General features: G+C 40.4%; 1 protein-coding gene across 1 annotated transcript in view; it reads right to left on the reverse strand.

Annotated features, from left to right (window-relative positions):
* The window catches only part of zgc:92140 (uncharacterized protein LOC447854 homolog), a 56,001-nt gene extending 32,027 nt beyond the window's left edge, over positions 1 to 23,974 (reverse strand). The window contains exon 1 of the mRNA XM_041790796.1: positions 23,757 to 23,974. The gene's annotated coding sequence lies outside the window, so the exon portion shown is untranslated. The remainder of the gene's footprint in view (positions 1 to 23,756) is intronic.
* Between the last annotated feature and the right edge of the window lie 308 nt (positions 23,975 to 24,282).

The raw sequence follows: 24,282 nt of genomic DNA on the forward strand, positions 1-24,282 counted from the left end.
GAAATTGGAAAAAGCTGATAAGACCTTAACATATAAATGAATCCCTCATTGTCACAATAAGGACATGTGTGATTAACAGGCTAAACAGTGAAAGTCTGATCCCTTTGTAGTCAGCACAAGAATTACCATTTGGTTAGCCTATTAACACTTTTTATCACTACAGGCCCAATATCTGTGACACATTCTCTGCAGCACCAATAGCATCTCATGGGAACAGCACAGTTTTGCTCTATTTTGACCGAGAAAATGGTGATAAAACAGTCCACAAGCTTTGTAAGGTATACTCGCAAATAGCCAAAACATTGAGGGACAATAATCAGTAAAGGAAGGTGGATTTTAACCTGCAGCAGCAAAAACATTGCTAACATTTACCATCATTACACACACAGTATATCCCAACAGTGTGATGTTGGTTTACAGAATGCATTTACTTGACTTGAGACTAGTCAGCTTAACACAACTGTACTATGCATTTAATTATTTGTCAAGAAACATCCCTAGAATATAGGCTGTTACTTCTTCACTGGTATCAGAACTGCATCGGTATCAGCCTCAGCAGATAACCAAAGCCCAGAAACTGGATCAGTACATCACTATATCAAAGCTCTCATAAGGAGTTTTTAAGAGTGTATGAATGAGACTAAAATTAATACTGACGCCTTTTGTGATTTTCAGAAAGCAAATAAGACCATAAGGAACAAGTTATGTAATTTCTTTTCAGTAATTTTCAACACATGTAATCGCTGCCGCAGGGTAGGTGTCAGAAGCAGTGAGTCAAAGTACACCACAGAAACAGTCTTCAAAAAACAAACAAAACAAATGAAACAAGTAGAGGACAGTGAAGAAAAGGGCAACACTTGTTCACAATGAATGCCAAATTTGACATGTAAGAAAAGTCCTTACAGGAGCTTTAAAGCTGTCCCGAAGCCCTTTCTACTCATTAAATCAAACTAAGTAACGTTATGCAAAAAGCTCTTAAAAGAAAAGTCAAACCTAAAACCTATAAAAAGCTAATCCAACAGGCAGATGTGCTGCACTGTTTCAGAGTTGGTTGTCTAAAGCTAGATTTAGTGCTAAAAAAAAAAACCATTGATATTTTTTTTTTGACATCCTGATTTTAACAGTCAGAAAATCTTAAACATAATTTCCTCACAGTAGTTTCTTTCTCCCACCTGCTGCTCTGAGACTTTAATGTAGGTAGAGTGAGTCATTCTACATCAGTGGAAAGTAATGTGGGCATTTATATTGAAATGTTAGAGATTATTACTTTAACAGTGCAGGTGTTTCTTCAAGGGCTACGAACAAACACACATAATATACCGTATGTGGGGAGTCAGTAGCTTTGTAAATAAACAACACAACTTGGCTCTCAAAAAACTTGCAAGTTAGTAAACTTTTTCGTTTACCCACGCAAGAGATGGTTCAAAATATTTCGCTTTCCATCCCTTTATTATTTTTCTCACTGCTAATTTCATTATCTTATTTGTTCTGTAGTGTCAAAACACAAGGATTAATTTGTAAGCTGTCAAAACAAGCAGAACTGTTTTCCATTAAGTCTGAAAAACAAATGATAGCAGTTTCATTTTTACAATACAGGTCATAGATAAACTAAAAATCCTCAAATTTAACATCCTACTTTGTTTTCTTATTACATAAAGAAAAATTGATCTTTTTTATTTATTCTAGCTCTCATTTATCTCCACCAACAAAGGGAAGAAGGTTTTGGTTTTTTAGAACCAAAACAGAACAGTTACATGAAACTATGGCCATAAGTTTAGAGTCTTAAACCTCCTGTTGGCTGTTTGGTGGTGTACATACAGAGGGTGTACAGTTTATATTGTTCAGTGGGTTTGTCAAATCTCAGACTGTTTGCTGTGTCTATAAATGTGTTTGTGAAGTTGCTGTCCAGAAATTCAGCGAGCACAAAGATGCTTCCCTGGAATCCAGACAAATCTAGGAGCTCATGTTTAATTTAATCTAGCAGATGAGTCTGGTCCCAGTGCAACTGGGGCAGATTTCGAGCAAAGCTGGCCTGTTGGCCAATCATAACCGTTCATCTGATATTACAAGAAGTGTCTGCATAAATTAAAATTTGACCACTCCACTAAAAACTCACTACCCCAAAATATACAGTTTATTAGTTAAGAACTTACATAACCTCAAATATTTCCAACCGTTTTCAAAGCCAGAGGAGTTTTTATCTCTCATAGTTGCAACAGGATGTGTCTTGATTTAGAGCTGCCATGACAGAGCCACCAACACAGACACAACTTGTTTATCGTTGCCTTGAAAAAGCTGAATGTTACATCAAAGACTGCTTTTGAAAGAAGCATGAACTGCTATTGGAAAATCCCTTCCTGTATCTTTATCACATTTATGTTTTATGCCACAATCCCTCAACTGCCCTGACACCGTGGCCCCACTAGACATGTCGATGTCAAGAAGAGACGTGGTGCTCAGTTTCACCCACCTCTGGTGCTTTTTACACCCAGCAGAGCTTCAGCAGACGGCTGATCAACATGAGTCGCCAAAGTTTTTCCTTTCTGCTGGAACTTTGTTAAATGTTGTTTAGTGCAGTGCTCATGATGGATTCATATTTGGTCTCTGTAAATAATATGTCCAGTGCTGCTCTCTTTGTAAAGCGTCCTAACCTCCTGAGACCCGAGCTTTTGTTGGGATGCATATTTAGTTTCTCCCACTTACGTATTTGGGATCAGCCGGGCCTGGTAAATTTAAAAGCTCAACCTTGGCTTTGAACAGGGATTAGTTTTGACCAAAATGATGTCTGTAAATTTTCCATTCCAAAATCCACACAACTCCCTAAAATTTCTTTGAAAATTCCTAAGTATATTTTTTTACGTTAAAAGTACCCCAAAATGTATTTGAATATTCCCAAAAGGTTCCAGTGAAACTATCATAGAGCCTAAACATTCAAATATAAATGTCCTCAAAAATTCCCTGTATTCCTGGGAATTATCATGCAAACTCCCCCTAAAATTTCTTATCAAATTCCCCCAGATTTCATATACATTCCCCAAGATTCCAGAAATGATGGAAAATTCCACCAATCATCCAAACCTATTCCCAGAAATTTCAATAAAAATTCTTGATAATTTAAGGGACATTCTCATGCTAAATTCCCCATTAAATTCCTCAAAATGTACATATAAATTTCCATGTAAATACTTAACATTTCAAAGCAAATTTCCTAAGTTTTCCTAAAATTGTCTAAATTCCCTCAAGCATCCCACAAATTTCCTTAATTCATATGAAAACTAGAATGGCCATCTGAGGCGGCAGACCCACGCCTAAGCAGCGCCTCGGAGGAACTCACACTCCCATTGTTTACTATGGTGTTCAAAATTTCGAAGTCCGAGAAAAACCGAACGGGTGCACAGATCACCATCAAAATCTAATCGATTCTCCCCTGTCACTATCTCAATATTCCCTGAAAGTTTGGTGAAGATACGACTTTCCGTCCTTGAGTTAACTTGTACACATACAAACGAACAAACAAAGATATGGATCCCTTTACATAACCCCCTGCCGATTTCATCAGTGTGGGTAATAACAGAACATTTCAAGCCAATTTCCCCCAAAAGTTCCAATGAACCTTATATGCCTAAAACTTACACAAATGTCATATGTTTTATCTGAGTATGATAGATTTGTGAATCTGTTAGCCTATGCAAGGCTAAAAAGACCCTTCAAAGACACAAAAAATGCCTTTTCAGAGCTGGAAGATCTGTAAAGATCAGATGAATAAAACACATTTTTTATTGGTTGTAAAAACCGTGCATATAGCAGTAGTTCAGGCGCTGCCACATAAATGAGATCACCTTATTGAATACAAGCCCTTATTAGCAGACAGCCAGTTGACTCACTCTGAAGCACACAATAAGCCAATCACACTCAAGCTGCCTTTTTAAAGCTGCTCTAGCCTGCTTCTCTTTGCCTCTTCCTCTGTTAGCCACTTTTTGCTACACCCCTCCACCCCAGCTCCTCCCTTATTGTGCATCTGACCAAGTCAATGTCATTCTGTTGTCACTGATGCCTGCTCTTCTCTGAGTTCATTGCTGCCTCTCCCTCTGCCTTGGGCTTTCCTTGTATGCACAGGAATTGCGGGAACATGGGCTGTTCCTGCTCAATACTTTCCACATAGGCTTCTGGAAGAGAAGAGGGATCCCAGAACAGTCACACTGCCAAATATAAATAACGTCAGTAAGTGCAAAACGGCAACTGATAAAGACAAAATATTTAAAACTACAAACCACGCATGTTTCTTGACAAAGTGGTCCTGACTGAAATAAAATAGCTGAAATTGTTTTATATCCTGATGACCAGATGATTCTGCAACATTTTAAGACTCCGCAATAACTTTACAGCCAATTTAATTAAGTCACAGGGCTACATTTTTCATCATGTGAGTGGAAATAAAATTAACATACAGCTTCATTATTATTCAGGGGAGAGGAAGGCAAAGCCCTCCCACCCACAAGAACATCAGACTTGACACTTTAAATGTCGCTGTCAGTCAATCACAAGCACCGTCTGGCACAGTACACTATAGATAGTCTCCATGTCACTCACACATGCCATATGCTGTCACTGACAGAGCCCATCCGACTGCTGCCAGTTACAAAAATGGGCACAAACACACAAAAGGCAGCCAATGATTATCCATCAACAAAATGAAAAGTGCCGTGCTCAGAGGAGGAGACTAAGATGAAGAGACCAAAGGAGGAGGCTAAAGGGGCCTTTTTTTTTAGAGATAGAAATAAAAAGAAAGGGACGAAGGAGGAAGAGGACAGGGGTCAAGAAAGGATGGAAAATAGGTGGGATGGAGAGAGGCCAGATAGAGAGACAAGTGCAGAGCTTCAAAAGAGCACCGCCTGCTCCTCCTCCCTCCTTCAGTGATTCTCACAGTGTTTGAAGTTGACATGAGGCCAGTGTTTACCTCTGTGTTTAGGCTGCAGCAGACCCACCTCCATTTCTGTGGAAAGGACACAAAGCAGCAGGTGTACTGGACTACGGGAGGGGCTACAGAGTAGACTGTGCTGTATGAGTTAACTGTTTGGATGTTTTTGACAATGCCTTATGTTATAGTAGTTTTAGTGTTGTAAGATAAGTTAACCTAAGCAGGTTAGAGTGGCACACAATTATTTGAATTCCCACTGTCAAAAGTTGGGAAAGGTACCAAAGTAACCAACCTGTACAGTCCTGCTTTTTGGTCCCCTTCTATTGGGGTACCAAGCATACCTATACAGCTCTGAGAGTGAGGTTAGACACACTGCAGTCCACTGATTGGTCAAAAGAATCACAACTTCCCGTGTGACAGCAGTAATATTGCACAAACACAAAATGAACCATGTGTAAATATTCCTTGGATTATAAGAGAGTGGAAAAAAACAACTTGGATGTCCTCCATTGTTGCCATTCAGTATGTTGTGTTCTTCTTCACTGAATTTATTGGGAGGCTACACTGTGTCACTCTGCTATGTTTTCATGCTATTATGCAGCTGGCGTGGCTATCACCATCCAGCTCACAAGTCTGCTTATGAAATGAGGGCATGGTTGGCTGTGGAAGTGCAAACAAGATGAGGGTTTACAGTAACCACACTGCACCAAACTAGACCAGACTGCTTGGTGGAGCTTAACTAATAATGTAGGGTCAGCAGAAAACATCTGCAAAAGGCCCTCTCAGTCTATTTCAAGCCCTTGTGAGTTAATCTAACTTGAGATTAATTGTACAGCCCTAAACTATATATGCTCACTAGAAAATTACCATGGATTTTAACATCTAAAAGTGAAGCACTGACATTTTAGTTTTAATCTCCATGGCAATAACTAAAATTATTATTCTTCTTTTCGTCAGTGTTCTTGCCACCAAAAATCTATTTTAAACTAGATACACCATAGATATGTTTTCCCCAGCTGTGCCACACTTTTGCACGAACCAAAGGGGAGTGACCTCAAACACTGGAAGCATATCTGCAGAGTGCAGCGCAGAGCTGAGCAGCTTGAGACAAGAGGGCAGAGATCTCAGGAAAACTGCAAGTTCATGCAGTTGGTGTATGTCAATAGTAGATTATCTTGCTTTTATGGGGTTGATCATTTGGACATAATTCCATGACTTTATTTCTTCTGCCATGGATGAGTACATTATGAAGTTAAAAAGTTAATAATTTCTGCAAAGGATGTGTGGTTTCATGTTAAATTCTGTGGTTTTCCAACTCAAATGTCAGTGAAGCTCTGTGACCTGCTGACCTCCTGATGACCTTTAGCTAGTGCCTCAGGATGAGACATTATGTTGATATAGGGATGATTGGCGATCCGGTCCGTGCACTGTGCTGTATTTTGAAGTTGACAGATACTTTGCATGTTTCTCTGGCTATGTGGGTTGATCTGTTTGGCAGAGGCAGGGGGTGAAAATAGACCTGCCGCGTATCTCCAATGAAGCGAAGTACAGTGGCGCAGTGGAACTGCTCCGATTAACTAGAGAAGAAACGATTTGCTCTGCAGCGCGTTTCACCAGCGCATCGGAGTGCAGCCACTGTATGTGAAAATTGGAGGTTAGTCTCCTCTTCCTCGTTAGAAAAGGTCGTCGAGTAACATTTATAGTCATAGTTTTAGTTGACAGTATCATTAAATGAATGTGACAGGGAAGATAAGAAATGTTACAGTAAAAATGTCTGGCTGTTTGCTTCCCTTTAAAAAACATTCAGTTAAAACAACAATTCATCTGACGTCACTAGCTCGTTACTCCAGTTGCACTGAATAAACCAGTTATAATACAAGGAAATCTCCTGAGTTTTACAGTATAGTTTGGAAATTATGTTTTAAAGTTCTTTAAACAGGACACTTTAAAAATTGGTATCACTGTGTTAAAACCAATCAGCATGCTGTGACTATATGGATGAAGAATGAGTCAGTCCACCTGTGTTAGGTGTTTGTCCTCTGTAGAGGATGAGGGAATCTCAATCTCTTTTTCAGCTCTCCAGGTAAAATGACAGTAATCTCTGGAGCCTGAGCTGGGTTTATGAATTTCTCTCAGAGCTGCAGGTGAGAGGAGGCTGTACCAGGGGAGACAGAATCAAGGCAGGGATACACTCAAGCACACAAGCTTTGACTGTGTGTAACTGTGTGTGGTGTCACCTGTGGCCTGCAGCGTGTGTCCCGGTCTAGTGAGCAGCTTATCAGCTCATTCCAGGCAGCCTGGGACACCTCTTATTACAACTGCCGCTCTGAAGCAACTCAATTATGGCTCCCACACACCCACAGCTGGAAGGCCTTAATGCAGTCTCAGGCACGTCGACTTACTGAGACTAGCGGCGAAGTTTTAAAAAAATAAGCTCATACAGAATAATCTCACTAAAGAGTTGCTTTAGTGAGGACTCTGAGGTTGGGGAGCAAGGTTTGTACCTGCAAACACTGCTGCAGGGCCACATGTTACCTGTCAGAGAATCACAGCACAGTGAAGCAGGGAAGAAAGAGACTAAGAGCGCTTTACAGTTTAAAAAAGGTGAGGAAAGCACCAAGATAGAGCAGACAGTAGTATCTTTCTACTATAGGATCTCAGCGAACAACTAAAGTGAATATTAGATCAGGAAAGTGCTGCGAATCCCCTCTGAAACCACTAAGAGAAGCCTATCAAGCAATATGAGTAGTCTTGTTAGATCAAGAGTTTCAAAGGGGTCTCCAGTGTGTGGGCATCATCTGTTTGAAGAGCTTTGATTTGTGTGAATTGAAACATCAAATTGTGAGTAGGATCGAGCTAAAAATAGGCCGAGCAGTCCCTGAGCTATTGTTGTGTTCAAGGATAATGCTAGGCTGTGTGGATCTGTAAGCAAAGCTGCTATTATTTGGCTTATGGATATAAGCTATAGCTAGTAGGTCAAAGCTAGATACAACTATAAATAAATGACTGGGGGGGGGGTGCTTTATTTGGGCAGACATCAAAGCTCCAATAAGACAACATTTAGCATCTGGTGAAATTTACAGAATCAGGTCAGTGAGTCAAAAATGTTGTGTTTAGCACAATGCTGTTCATAATCTGACAGCTTCTGTTGACTTACATTTCTTTAAAGTCAAGTATTTGGGCATGCAGGATTCCATCAGAGATTTAGAGAGATTTTAGGATCTTTCTTCATTCAAAAATTAAAAATTCTTTGAAGCTCCTGCAAAGAACTTCAGTTGTGTAGATTTTAGGACTCTCTGTGTACAAAGTTGTAACTCTTAAGTCTTTGTTGATCTTTCCTGTAGAGGTGTGGGAGGTGTTTACTGACAAAAATATAATCTGCTACCTTTCACAGTCAACTATAAATGTTTGCAGCTGATCATGACAGACCCATGTTTATTTAAGCTCCTATAAAGTGATCAGAAATCGGTATATAAGGTTTGTTGTATGACGGGCTCAAAACACTCAATTTCCTGATGTTGCTCTTCAAAATAAAAAGTCTTCAATGATGATTAGCATTGGATGCTTTTATTGTGAAAGACTTGGCAGGAATAGAACATGTCCATCATCAGACACTTTACGAAACATAAGCATCATGGCGCTAACACACAAAAGGGATTGAAGTGTTGCTGCTTCGAGAGAGACAAAGCCACAGTCTGCTTCTTTTAATCATCCAGGACTAAAGACAAGTGAAACATGGATGAAACACCTGCAGCAGGTAAGATGTTTCTTCCTGCTGTGTCCGGTTTGAGTGAAAAATAGACAAGTCCTCGAGCAATTAGCCTGTCCCCTGACTTTTCAGTGAACTATAGCCAGAGTACAGCTGCCAGAGCAGAAATAAATCAGTTTTCTGGCTTAAATCTATCCGTTACGATACTTTTAATGAATCTACCATGGCTAGTAGATTTGGCAAATTTATCCCACAATGAAGAAAAACACAGTATTAAACTGGCTGTTTATGTTCAATGAACACAGTGACGTCAGTTAACACCAGCCTGTATTTAGATGAACTGCTCTGACATTTTTTTTTATTGTAGCACTAAGGGGATGGAGTGATTCCCACAGAGCCCCATGATGTCATGGGGTGCTATATTAGTCACGCCAAAATTGAACCAAGCTAAAGTGTGGTTAAAAACATTCTAACAGTCTAAATAAAAACTCAGTCACACATAGATCTCACTGTTTTCACATGTTTACACCAACCTTACTTATACTTGTCTAGTTTGTTTAGACACAAATTTTAGATTTCAGTTTAAAAATACATGATCAACAAGATATGTTTTTCAACTCTGTTGAACAGAGCATGCTGTTGACTGAACAAGGAAGACTTTCGTGCTAATTTTATCAGGTTACTATTTAAACCTGTAGAAGTTCTCAGAACACTTCAAAGTTAAGTAGACTGACTGACCTCTAAACCAGCATACTTATCAAAATGTGAGATATTATTAGTATCATATCAGTGCTCAGCTGATCTCTCTCATGCAAATTAAACCAATCAGTCAATTCACTACTGTAATTTAAGTAGATTAAAAAAAGGCATTGATATTGATACTGATAGATCATGCATTATTGATAACATATAGGCCTGACCCAAAGGAAAGAACAGTTAATGTTTAATCTATCTATTAGCATGTTGGTTTTAATATAAAATGATCTTTGCTTGGTGGCATGCTGACAGAATTGAGAAACCCCATAAATGGGACCTTCTCTGTTGTGATTTATTAACAATGTCAATGCATGTGGGCTCAGTAGCATTGGTGCTAGCCTCCTTTGCTAGCAGTAACTTCATTTTAGAGCTGAAAAGTGTGTAAATCTTTTATTGGATTCTGATGTCCATATTATTTATTCAGGCCACTTCTAAAAACCCCTCTTCATCACTGTTTCCACATATTTTGCCACATTTTTTTCCACATTAAACCCATTTTTTTACTGCTATTAGCTACATTTTAACCCCTTTTCACCATTTCAAACGCCCATGTTTGCCCCTTTTTGCCAATTTAACCAATTGCTGCCACTTGAAACAAGGACTGGGTGTTGAAATCTGCTATCGACATGATTCTGGTACCAACATATCCAATACCTATCGGACTAAATTACAACAAAGACATCATTACTTCATTTCAATACCCCACCCATGTGATTAGAGAGATTTTTGCGCACTTTGTTTTTCTGTTTAGGGTCATGTCTCTGCTCTGCTTGCATTTTCTTACTGAGGACATAATCCCACTGATACATTTACTTTATTGTTCCTCTTGTATGCATTGCCAGGACTTGAATTTTGCTTGAGTCTCTTACAGAAGTTAGACCGATTTCTTTATCTTACGTTCTACTGGCATCTTTGTAAGACATTTCTGTAAATCATTTACAGACGGCTTTTTTTCCCACTGTCTTTGAGCACCCTTTTTCTCTGTAAGGTATTGATTCAGGCACCGTCAAGGCACTGGCGCTGTATAAAAAGTATTATTTAAGCACCAGTCTCAAAAACAAAACAAAACAAAACAAAACAAAACAAAACAATTTTATCCTACACTATGTATAACCCCTTACTGATACTTATCAACACAATTATTACAGCCCACTTTTGCCTCTTTTTTCCTTTCTTAAACACTATTTGCTGCTTTATCCCTTTCTTTTTTTTGCCACTTTTAAATGATTTTTGCCACTCTAACTTCTTTTGACCTCTTATTTCTGCTGATTTTGCCATTTTTAACCCATACCTATCTTATTTTGCAAATATTATTTTCCCCTTACAGTCACTTGAAATCTTTCTACTTAATTCTCTGGCATCTTAATGTTACTGCACATCATGGCTTAGCTATGAAGTCTGGCATTACTTTCCTAATAGTTTAGCCAATTATGCCCATCCGCATTGTTAACAACAGTAAAAAAAAGGTTATTCCATTTTAAGATAACAGGTTTACAATTTGAAAATGGCTGCATTGTTCTACATCATTAATAAATAAGATCATCAGAGTGGTTATTCAGGTTAATGTAAAATATGGTTATCAAAGATTAACTATACAATGGACCCTGATTTTCCAGTACTCCATGGGCCACAGAAAGCTCTCCCCTTTATCCCCCCTTACGCGTGGCCTTAATTGCTTGTGTTTGTTGAAAACAGATAACAATTGCATATTAGATTGCAATTGCAAAATAAGGGGAAAACAATCACAATAAGATTATTTTCCCAAATTTTTATGCCCTTGAGATTTTTTTCTTAAATGTCTCTATATGGAGGTGACTCCTGTCCTGCAATAACACTCATACAATCATAAATGAGCAAAAATGTCTGAAAACTTCCTGGAACTTTTTTTGCATGAGCTGCATGAACATATTTGCCCCTAACTATACCCACATTTTCACCTGCCAGCTTCCTTGTAAATTTCTCACATCGAGTGAAGGTGAGCCAATTTGTCAATGCAGCAGGAGGTATATTTAGGAAAATTTACCATGAGCAGGAGGGAGGAAGTGATGGCATGAAGTTCATGCATCCAAAACGTGTGAACTTTGCAAATAATTAAACTTGCTTCATTATATCTAATTAGCTGCATAGCCAAACTAAAAGTTTGCAGAAGTTTTTTTTAGGACTGAATGTAAAAAAGCTATAAAACCCATTGAAGGTGGTGGGACATGTACTTATTTGCATATTATTGTGTTTTTTCTTGATTACTCATTAGATTTCAGCTTGTTTTTTCATAAAACACTTCTTCCTTTTACTTTTCAATTTGCCAAATGAACAAAGGGGGAAACTACTTTTGACTGAACTTTTCATGACCCATGCAGACGCTGTTTTGCAATTAAAATCTCATGAACCACAGCAAAAAAAAGGAGACTTCAGCTTATTGCTTGAGAGTCATTTGCATCCTCTCACTCCTTTGCATACATTTCCCTATGCTATATTGGCATGGGTTAGTAGCACTGAGCTCTGCACTGTGAGCAGCTCAGTGGTGCCACATGTTAGCCCACAATGGGGCGTTGCACAGTGTTGATTTAACCCACGGGACAGCTGCTGTGTGACTCTCTGCTCCTGGAGATGTGGAAGTGTGTCAATAGGACAGGCTTAGTCGGGGAAGTCAGCTAAGACCCTCAAATCGACCAACTATCCCTGACTCCTGCTGTCACACACGCACATAAACATGTACGCAAAGACAAGATGAGCCGACAAGATCAGATAAACATTGCATCGTCTGAAGGGGATAAGAGTTCTTAATACTGACTGGCACACATGACTACTTCAGGATCCACACAGCTCTTTCCAAATACTTAACATTCATCATGGGCATGCTCACCAAAGCAAATTAGATATAAATAAGAGTGATGTCACCCTGCAGGTCTGCCGTCATTTCCAGCTAAACTTACAGCCGATTTGGCAGAGACTTTTAATGTTTTTTCCACATGCAACCTTGAATACACCAAATCTAAAGTATAAACCTCGGCAACACATATCTCCAGAATGCACACAGAGGCTAAGAAGAAATCCTCGACACATGGCAGTAAACCAAGACCTGCAAATGATTTGGCAAACACACTGGCTTGCCCATGCCTGCATACCTGGAGGTGGGAAGTGACCTACTCTCAGTGGAGTGAATAAGCCTTTATTTACAAGTCAGTTTGTCAAAGGTGGAACTCAGCAAGGCTGTGCAGGGGGATGCGAGTGTACATGCTTGCATAAACACACAGAGTACGCACACAACTAGAGCAGTGTGCAGTCACTCAGTGCAAAAGGTTTCTCAAACACAGGTTTGTGCCAGAGGCAGAGAAATGAGCGTGCAGGCTACCACCGAGCTTGAAAAACTGGCCAGGCCGAGTTTCAGGGGGGTGTGTTCAACAGGTAGCCGGTGGATTTGTTCGTCAGTTCCTGTCACAGGAGGAGACGCTGACTGTGATTCGGCTTTCTGGTGAGGAAAGAGATTTAAAATCACTGGGAGGGGAAGTGATGACATCAGCGTCGGTCAAAGCCACAGGGAGACGCTGAGCACACCCACCTGTGACAGAGCAGAGAGTCATCTTCTGCTTTATCACACCTCACAACTGAGTGCTGAGCAAGACGGCATGGTCCGAGATAACACTGGGCAGACTCAAGTGCATAGAAGCTCCTGTGCCTTTGTTGCAGCAGCAAAGTTAAGCTAGTTCAGCACCTAAACTCAAGTCTCAATCATTAAAAGAGAAGATAAAATATGAAAAAGTGCCTCTGAGGTTAATGATTTATTTCATTAAAACGTTTTATGATGCTACAGAGGTTGGCATATCCTGCTGCTTGTATGAAACTCAGCAGAAACCATCAAAAAGGGTTGGTGACTATAATCATATACGATGCCATAAAATTGATAAAAGAGAAAGATATTCGTTTGGTTTTAAGCAATCACTGTTGCAAAATTCAGCATGCAAATCAATGAAGAGGAGTTTTAGAAGACAGTTTTAAAGATAAAGAACTGACAAATGGAATGTGACAAATCCTTAATCTTTAACACTTGCAATTACTTTATATACTTTATATACACCATAAAATCTGGTATATAAGCTGCACTTTTAATATATATTTCTCATCAAAAAAGTTTGCTGCATCCTGTATACTGATGAAACAATAAAATACCAGACCAGTCTAAAACGCTGAGACCTACACTGTCATTACTGTAAGTACATGCAGCTGCCAATATCACACACTGCACAAGGAGGCCAAAGGAGGAGGACAGAGCATCAGAGAGACATGGGCTGTGTGAGTCTATGTAACAACAGTCCCTGTAAGGCTGTGAGCTACACTACCTTATTATAACTAGTAGATGTGTGAATTTCATAAGGAAAAAAACAGAAGGTGCTAAAAGTGTAAAGCCTCTCCATTCATGTTTTAATGATCAAAGATGAGATCAATGTTGGCATTTTTGGAGTTTTATACCTAAAGAAGTATTTTAAAAAACAACAGCGTCAGTATCAACTTTGGCTCAACTGTTGTTTAAACATCTGTATCAGCATTAGGGCTGGGCAATTAATCACAAATTAGATTAAATTGCAATATGGTCTGCTGCAATTTTCACATCGCAGACAGTGCAATATTTTTTTAACCTGAAATGTGGCAAAATACCATTTTGATACAATTTTTTTGCAGCAGAAACTTCATGCTCTACAGATTGTGCAAATATACAGGTGTCTTTTTTTTCAAAAAAATTTAGTAAAATCCTACTTTTCCTGTTCGTGTATATAATTTTCTTCATTAAAATGAGAATAACAATAAAACATTAGCATTCCTTTAGTATAGCAATCTCTATCAAATTTGTTACACGAGCCAAAATCATGATTAGATTTTATTTTGTCCAATCTTTCATCCCTAGTTTAATTTATCTAGTATTGCATGGGTTATAATATAGAATAATTTATTGCTTGTGAATATTACATAAGACGAGGGGCCTTAAAGTCATCGCATATTAAATCGCAATCACAATATTGGGGGGGGGGGGGGGGGGGGATCGCAATTAGATTATTTTCTCAAACCATTCAGCCCTAATCAGCATCAGAACTGATTTTGTAATTAGTACATCTCTGGTTACTAGGGGTGTGACGAGAAGCTTATCTCACGAGATGAGACGAGACAAGACGAGAAGAGGCTTTACACTTTTTCAAATTTTGAAAATAAATTTATGAGTGGAAAATATGTCCTCTGTACGGCTGAAAGTCATAATTGCAAAGCATACAGGTCTATTAAACTAACTCCTCTTGTACTGAATAGGCTATCAATGCTTACACAGTTTATCTTGTCTAACTCTGACTCAAACCGTACATTTTAATGCTCTTCAAATCAGACCTTCAATTTTAATATTCTACCAAATCTTTATTTTACTACACTATGCACCCATTGCTTCAATAATAATAATAATACTTAAAGCATTTAGATTATTTTGAAAGTACTTCAAAAACTATTTACAACAGACCTAAATAAAAAGAGATGCATCAGTAAAATCAAACTATTTCTCATCCTCTTGAAGGACATCTGTATTTACACTCAAAAATATTTCTGTCAATAACACATTTGTTTGTTTTTACAGTAATTTAGAGAAATAGCTTTGATTATCATATTGTGGTCTTTCTTTCTGATGAGAACTTTGACAGTGTTGGACACGACACACAGAGGAGCGTGTGTGTTAATGTGTGTGCGTTGGTGAGCAAGTGTGTGTCTCTGCTCTGTCTGCTGTCAGGCAACAAACAGGGATCATTTAACTGGAGCTAGAACTTTGCTTTTTGGAGTTAACAGTGGACTCTATGGTGCTCAAACAATTTGTTTTGCTAAGTTTACTCCTGCAGTATACAACAGCCTGTTGCACTACACATGTTAAGCTTCTGATTGATGATACGCACAGCGAACAGCTGATGGATGTGTGGCTGACAGATGGTGAGAAGGAGACATGACGCGGCAGGGACTGAATAAAAGTTACAAAGTCACATATAGAGGCACTATAAGAGAGTCTGCGTACATACACAAACTCGCAGAGACTGCACAGGTTTCCAGCAGCAGCAACAGCATTTAATCACTTTCGAACTTATTATGCATTTGCGGATCACATACGGCCCAAGTAGCACACGCAGAGGAGGGGCGGGGGATGGAGCGTGATCTGAATGGGTCATGGTCCATGGATCAGCTCCGTTTCTTCATTAGCTGTCAAACCAACAATTTTAAAGTGTCCAGGGCATCTTTGTGATCTTTTATAACTTCCAGTTGGGTATTGTTTTCTGTCAGGAGAGCTGCTGCTCCTGATGTTTGAGCAATATTGATCTTCCGAGATGATTTTCACCTCGACGAAACATCTTGTGACGTTTTGATCTCGTCACACCCCTACTGGTTACTAATGAACACTGAATATTTTTTTTGGTAAGTTCTTCTTATGTGGCTACTGACATCAAACAACACAAGGTAAATACAGATAGGTCCCTCTGCTGGTTAACAGGAGCACTGCAATATATATGGTTGTCAAATCAATTTACATCGTCCATGTTTGTATCTTTATACTTGGTTGTATTGTGTGTTATCGGTATTACTCATGCACGGGAGAAGAAATTGTCAAAATCCTGATTAGAGAGAGTTTATGAAAATTAAAGTGAAACACACTAAAATCAATACTGATGCAATGAAAGCAAATCATATGATCAAGAAATAGAAGTTTCTCTGCAGTCTTAGTTAAGATTCTAAAAAGTTCTGCAAGAGTCTCTGAGATATGCAAGTGATAGCTCTTGTAGTATAAACAGTGTCAGAAAGCCTACAACAACACACACATTTGTGTAATCTGACTGTATAAAAACCCCCAACCTTCATGCAACAGCATATATACACATGTACTTCCCCTGCGACCAACCAAACAAATACGATGATGTTTGCTCTGGCAGTAAAAGCTAAAGTCTAAATGTCGTACCTGAAGTCTGGCGTAGAATCACTGCTGTGCGCTGCAGTGTGTCCAGAGTGTCTCTGCCTCTCTCTGTGACAGAGCCGAGCTTTAGTACAACTCCTGGGCCAACACCGCGCCATAATATTTACTCTAGCCAGGCAGCAAATGCTGCACCTCTCCTCTTGTCCCAGTTTAAGCACTCCATCAGCCTGACAAGCCTGGGACGCCACGCCAGCACGCACGACAGTGGACGGTTAAGGTTTCTCCTCTGAGTGCGTGTGCTGTTTCTTAAAGCTTACCTCACTCTCTTTAGCTGTGTGTGTCTCTCTTTGGTTTTTCTTACTGTTGCACAGAGGGTGACAAGTGGTTACAGAGGGAGGGATGGGTGGTGGTTGGGGGGGGTCAGAGGTAGATACAGGACAGGCACTCCTCTGTTCTATCGGGGGAGAAACGTTGCCTGGCTTTGCAACTGACAGCGAAGAATATATTGCACATAGCTGAGGCATGCGCCTCTGCAGGAATAAGAGCAGCTTTTGGACAAGTTGTTACATACATGTACTTTGGAGAGAGGCCTGTTACACTATAAAAGGTGGAGCTGAGAGTGATCTGTAGAAAGTGATGGATGAGAAGCTCAGTCTGTAGTCTAATTGAAAAATGTGGTTATTGGGCCACAACACGGTGAATTTAGAACCAAACTATGAAAATCAGATTGTTCCACCGAATACAGTCTAGGCTACAGGATAAAATGTCTCCTCTGAGGCCCATTACCGGCTTGCTTTTTGTAGAACTGGAGGAAAGCAAGTCGTCATGCCGGGTTATATTCGCTCTGAAAACTACCGCTGTGCTCTGCTGCTTGCAGTTTGTGAGTGAGGTAAAAGCAGGTCAGAGACGGGGGTGATTGGTGGGTGAAGAGCTGGATGAAAACGGAGGAAAAGGAAGTGCTCTGGCACAATTGCAATTTGCAGGAGTCACAAAACAAAGTAAAACACAGGATAGGAGAAGCATCAGGTGGGCCATTAAGCCAGCTAGGGACTCTTCTTCATACTTAGATTGCAAAGTTGTGTGCCTAACCTTTGATTTCAGATCGTTATGCGTCAGATGTACTTATGAGGTGTATTTATAGACCTGACAGTTGCTGTGTTCTGAAAGCAGTCTGAGCTGGTTGTATTTCCTCTTAAGTTAAAAAAAATGCTTCTAATTGCTCCCAGTCAACCTATAAAGGTGCTCTGCTTTTATGTTTTTACTACCATTGCTCATGTTAGTATGTATGAGTAAATGCTTGTTCATCACATTCACTATCAGACACATGGCTGATTGAGCAGTCCTCCTCATCCACAAGGTTGAGCATGTTTATGTCTTCTCATCCAAATCCATCTGAACTGCAAACACACCAGCCCACTAGCAGCAAAATAGAAGAATAACAGCATTAATATTCATTAAAAATTGCACACACGCAGATGAGAAAAATACATATCAATCTGTGTGTAATTGGCGAGCATGCAGAAGGATAATTGGCAGAGCTGGTTCAGATATCAGCCACACACTGAAATGTTCCAGCTCCCTCACTGAGGAGCTGCAGGTGAGTCTGCATTTAATGACTCAACGTGGCTGGTGCGATACAACACCCACAATGCTGCTCTTTCAGATGCTAACCAGCGTTTTTTTCCTGTGTCCATCATCCGCCACGGTGACGCACAGGCCACAGCGAGGAAACGTTTAATTCAATAGTCTCTTCAACAGGTTTTAATCAGCTGTCCAAAAGACTAATGATACTTAACAGATGAGATTTTTGTTCTTCTCAGGCTGCCAAAACAACAGCAGTTTGGCTGAAAAACTTGGCTTAAATCTTCATTTGAGGACTCAAATGTACCATGAGATTACAAATCTACGCAATTGATAATTAAACATCATAATACTAAATCCTGGTATCTAAATTAACCCTACATTTAAAATACAAGCTGTGAATTTATTTTCAAAAAGTATTAAACATGGCTGTAGTCTCAGTGGTTGGCTTCTGAAGAAACGTTAGCTGTGTCTGAATGCAGGGGCTGACTCTTCAAAGGGTGTATTTGAAGCAAGCGGCAACCTCCGGTCCTGAAAAATGAAGCCAATGCAGAAGTGCAAAACATTGCAATACGGCGAGTGTCCACTTGAGGCTGGCTGCAGGAACATCCGTCTGAACACCTGTTAAAAAGCCCATTTTTACCCTAGAAATAAACTGGTTTACAGCATGGTTCAAAAACACAAACGTGTCTCATTAGCTAATGTCTTCATGTGCTCTCACTGTACGGGGGTCCACAATGGTTTATATTATATTTAGGAAAAACCTCACTGCGGACTGATTGGTGCGTCTCATTTGATTGACTAACAGCTTGACAGGCAGAAGCTACATTTCTGTCAACCAGAATGCTAGCTAGCTGACAGGAAGTTGAGCTCAGTGGGCTGGCTGTTAGGTTGATCTAAAGTTCAGTTGAGACTCAATTTGGAAGCCGCTGTGGATTGGCTTCAAGAGCTGAGTCCACCTATTATAGGCAGATGGCTGACGTCATAAAGGGTTTATCCAATTCTTTCTACAGTCTATGATTTAAAGACAGATTACAGCATACAAGACCGTCCTGTTTCCAAGTTTACTTTAAATGAGGCTGACAAATGCATCCCCAAGCAACCAAAAAACTTGGTCCCTTGGTGGACAAAAACTACACCCACACACCGACCAATCAACTGGTTGCTCAGGTTAAGACAAAAAAACCCCTCTTTATCTCAAAATCTGTGGCAGAATTATACAGCCTACAAAATATCCTCAGATCATTGTTTGCATTAATCTATCAAGATACCTACTAACAGGATCGCTTGTTGTAGCCTGCAATTTAAAAGCATATTTCAGACAGCATGCAACATTTATTTCTGAGGGGAAGAGAAAAAAGTTTGCTGGTCAGGACTCAATGAACAGGAGACACCATCTTTTCTCTCTTCTGTTCTCTGTAACAGACAGGAACAATTATAAAGTGACTTAATACCACATTTTTGCCAACTGGTGAATTAAACAGGTCATACGTGGAGCGCAGAGTAGAGAAACTCAGCCGCACCATTTCAATTTTAACATCCTCTATCTGCGTGTTCAATTTCAGACATGTTGTTTCAAAGTTATTTACAGCAGCGATATTACATGTTCTGGGTCACTTAGCGTCCCGCTCTGCCTGCAGTGCGGCATTGCTCCACTCTGTTTCCTGCTAATCGACTCAGTCAGCTGCGCACTCCTACTGCTTCGTTCTCACACACACTCAACCGGCCGACCAGCAGGATCTTAGTCAGATGAGAGCATATCGACCAATCCACCAACCAACAAAGTGGTCCAACACAATTCACACAAGAGGATACACTATTAGGAAGCTCAATAGCACATTTTTAAATTTAAGTAATCAGTAGCATTTCTAATATTAAAAACAGAAAGGGCCTTGAAACCTAAAATAATCTTTAAAATGTTAGATCAAGTTGTGTAACGTTAGTCACAGCAAAAGTTGGGTCTTTTGAAGGACGCTATTGCTGAAATAGTACAGTGCTACCAGTTGCCATATTCAAAGAGCTATCACCACCTGATTTTTGATTTATCTAGTAAGAGGCAGCCCTTAGGCCTCCTAACATACAGCTATAATGCACCCATCATTCAGTCCATTTGGCCGTACTCTGCAAATGTTCCCATAACTCTTAACAGTACAAAAATGAATCAGTTATTTCATCCAATTCTAGGGTAGTACAGGGATGCTTCAGGCAGACATTTCAAGTACTTTTGATCCTTTGCATTTTGGCAGAGTATTCATTTTTCAACAACAGAGGTTTCTGCTGGGATTGGTAAGTATACATTGTCCTTAATTAGTTCATTTGCCACAAGACAAGAGCACTCTAAAGCATAAACAATAAGGGATGAATCATACTATATGGAAAATTATCCAGTTACTTTCCACAAAAATAGAATGCCTGAAATATTCTGCTAAGATATGCCCTTTTTGAAATTTGGTCTTTTTTTGTTTTTCCTGGATAGGAATTTGAATCTTTGAGTTTTGGAACTAAAGTTGAATGAAACAAGAGATGTAAATTATAGCAGAAACAATTACTTGATAGACCAAAAGTGAAAACTAACTGCTTTTCTCATTCCTAAAAGAACTAAAAGGTTAGGATGTTGTCTTTATCTGCATTACATTACAGGATACTGAGAGACTTTGGGTATTAGATAATCAGAAAAAGCAAGTTATGGGAACTTGTTATTTTCAGGTCAGGGATAAGAACTTTTGCGGCTTTTCTGGGACATGTTTTAGACCAGTGGTTCTCAACTGGAGGGCCGGGACCCAAAAGTGTGTTGTGGAACTATTTCCAGTGGGTAGTGAAGATGTGCCTGGAATAAAAGGGAGGTCAAAAAAGTTTATGATGTACACCACCATGCTCCACAGTGGGGATGGTGTGTTTGTGCAGTGTTTGGTGTCCACCAAACATAGTCTGGCTGATGGCCAGAAAGCACCATTTTGGTCTCATCAGACCAAAGAGCTTTCTTCCTCGTGACCATGGAGTCTCTAAAATGCCTTTTGGTGAACTCTAGACCAGATCTAATGACTTTCATTAACAGTTGCTTTGTCTTTGTTACTCTCCATTAAAACTCTGGTAAAGAACCAGGGCAAAAATTGATGTGTGAAGATTTCCTCCCATCTCTGCTGCTGGAGGTTGTAACTCATTCAGAGTAGTCATAGGTGTCTTCTTTCACTAGTCTCCTTCTTTACGCTGTAACTCAGTTTGTGAGGACAGCCTGATTTACACATGTGCCACATTCACTCCATTTCTTGATGATGGATTTAACTGAACTTTGGGGATACTTTTTAATAACTTTTTCTCTAAGTTGCTCCGAGTGTTCTTTTGTCTTCATCGTGTAATGGTAGCCAGGAATACTGATAACCAGTAACTGGACCTTCTGGACACAGGTGTGTTTATAGTACAATAACGAGACAATTCACTGCACTCAGGTAATCCCCATTCACTACTAGCACCAACTGGCTAGACCTCTGTTGAATTAGGTCAGTCTCTTTAAAGGGGGTGAATATTTATGTAATTGCTGACCATATCTTACCTTGCATATTTCTATCTAATTGACATTACTTTGAGGAAATCTGTTAGTTTCTTTGTCAAAAAAGCAACATTATATTAACAGTGATTGATTTATAAAATCAATAAAAGGTCAAAACATCCAGAGGAGTGAATATTTTCTATAGGCACTATAACTCAAGGTTTATCACTACATTCATTCAAACAGTAGTATTGTCACTATCAAGGATCAGGCTTGAAGAGATCCTATCAGAGACTTTTTGATCTAAGGTGGCGAAAGGAAACAGAGGCATTCTGTCTGATGGGAAAACACAGAGCAGGGATTCACAAAGCACTTCAGAGTGAGCGCACAAGTGAGAAACTAGATTAGAAAAGAACATGAAAAAAAACCTGGCAGACTAACTCAGAGCTGGACCCTGTCTCCATGTCCCATCCCAACTGAACTATGAACACAAACTGCACTGTAAACACAGTCAGGGACACAGGCACACTGCTTTATCATGGGACAGACACAAATGTGCAAGGCAGGCATGCAGGCTGTACAGTCAACCCCTGCTGACTCAAAAATATGTCAGTCAGAAGACCACCAATGTAAGAAACAGCCCATGAGTGCTGATCTGCACGTCAACTGCAATGTAGGAAGACAAATATAGGCACACAAGACAGAGATTTTTTAAGGGTTGTGCAGCAAACAGTTTTGTGAGTCAGGTTGACAAAATCATCGTCCAACAACCTCCTCGGTCAATCCGACACACATACACTCACAAGCCAGAGGGATCGTGTTGTGCTTGTCTAGTGCTTTCTGCACTGCAATATATAGATTGCCTTATCACACCTGACAGCACTAAGCATTGTCACGCAGAACAAACACAAAGGGGATGTTAGAGATGGTCATAGGAACTCCCTCTTACACCCACATAGAGACAGAGGAGACACCCTGGTAACCATGGAAACTCTCCACCTCCTTAAGCGGTGACATCATAGGTAGATGACCCAAAGAGGTGCCAAATGACCAGCTGAGATGACAGTCAATCAGCTCCATAAGAGGAGGGATGCTGAGTCTTTGGTTCACACCGCACACATACTAATAAACAAGTGAGGGAGGGTGGGAGAGGGGAGGCAGATAGATGAAGACAGACGGACACATAAATCAAGCAGGGAGGGGGACTTGCAGCGGCATCCACTCACAGGATTGCCAGTGCTTGATGCTAACCTATATAACCCTGATGTAAGCTGCTGGTGACACTCTGTCACACAACCCACTTTCACACCAGGGTGCTGCTCAGCCACCAAATGGATGTAATGGTCTGGTGTTGTGGATCACATGAGGGGATCTACAGTGGCTAATAGCCATATGGCACATTTAAGTGCAGCAGCCAGCCAAGTACAGCAAGCGGTTATGGAGTCGTTTTGCTAATGTATAGTTTCTAAGTAAGGAGGGTTACATTAGAAATGGACTGAAGGTAAGTTGAGCTGCCCGTAAATGAGTCCGTATATCAAATGTAACTCTGGCTCCTGTGACTTTCCTGGTATTACCCAGCAGCCCCTGTCTTCCCTCAGAGGCAGACAGCTGTATAATGAACAGCCAGTCCTCAGTAGTTTCTCGATGAGAGCCAAAAAGCCTCAGGGTCAACAGAAGGCAATGGTTTTCTCCTACCACACTCTGCTGTGGGAGAACCCCCCGGTCTGGCCACAGAGCTCCGTCCAGTCCCGGGGTTTCGAGCTGGCTCGGCTCAACAGCTGTGTCCAGCTGCGCTACCAGCCTGGAGACACTGGGCGCTTTGTTCCCTACAGGCTGACTCGTAGGTAGAGGGACTGCAAACAGTCCCCGTTTCATTTCCACAAAGGTTAACGGCCTGTATCCTCCGTAAAGCTCAGATCCAGTCCTCCCCTCTTCTGAGTGTCTCCCTCCACAGCAAACGGCCTCCCCGGCGGCGTCAGGCAGGGAGGGAGCAGCGGGACAGAGTGGCAAGAGCCAACCAGGATGTGTGGAAAATTTGAAATGCGCTGAGCCAACGCTGTCCAAGCAGAGCGAGCATACTGACACACTCCGAGCGAGGAAAATGTACACGTCTCATTTGAAGCCAACGCAATATGCTTAAATCAAAGCTGTGAAAGCTTTGAAGCGAGCAACACAAGCAGAAATTAAAACAAAACATCGACAGATGCGAAGCCCCCGTGTGCAGGAAGGAAAGCGCCGGGTAATCACGGTACTCTCAGGAAACAACAACAAAAGATTGGAGTAAAGAGAAAAAGAAAGCACAGCCAGGAGTACAGTTTACGTTGAAGGATAAAGGACACCCCTGGGAGACGATTATCAAGTATTTCACGCTGGTACTTACTCAGAGGAACCGGTGCCGCTCGGTCCACTGAAGGATAGCCGGTCGCTCTTCCGGCTGTGTCGGGCGGGATCTGCGCTATGGAGACTGGAGAGAGCAGCTCAGAGCCTCGAGGACTGAACGTAAACTGTGGCTTGCGTCATTTCACCAGGATGCCACTATTGCGCGCAGCAATGCAGCCATCTTGCTGAGGAGTGCCCCACCAACTCAGCAATCTCTGTTGGACCTGAGCTGCTGTCTTTAATAATAGCAGGCATGAAAGTGATACAATGAGCTTATTTAGCAAAGAGCATGTTTCCTTGAGGAGAAAACACGTGTTGTTTAATTCATGACATATAAATATGTATTTCTGTTATAACTTTAAATGAAGAGTAATGCAGTGCAATGAATAAAGTTTTGCACTTGTGAATAATTTTAGCTCCGTCTTTTCTAAAATATTTTAATTTTCATGCCATAATATGTACTATATTTAGAGACAAATTTTTATACTTTATTTAGACATTTATACTAGTGCGTAATATTACACAAT

This window comes from Cheilinus undulatus, linkage group 7 (genome assembly GCF_018320785.1).
Source record: "Cheilinus undulatus linkage group 7, ASM1832078v1, whole genome shotgun sequence".
NCBI lineage: Eukaryota > Metazoa > Chordata > Actinopteri > Labriformes > Labridae > Cheilinus > Cheilinus undulatus.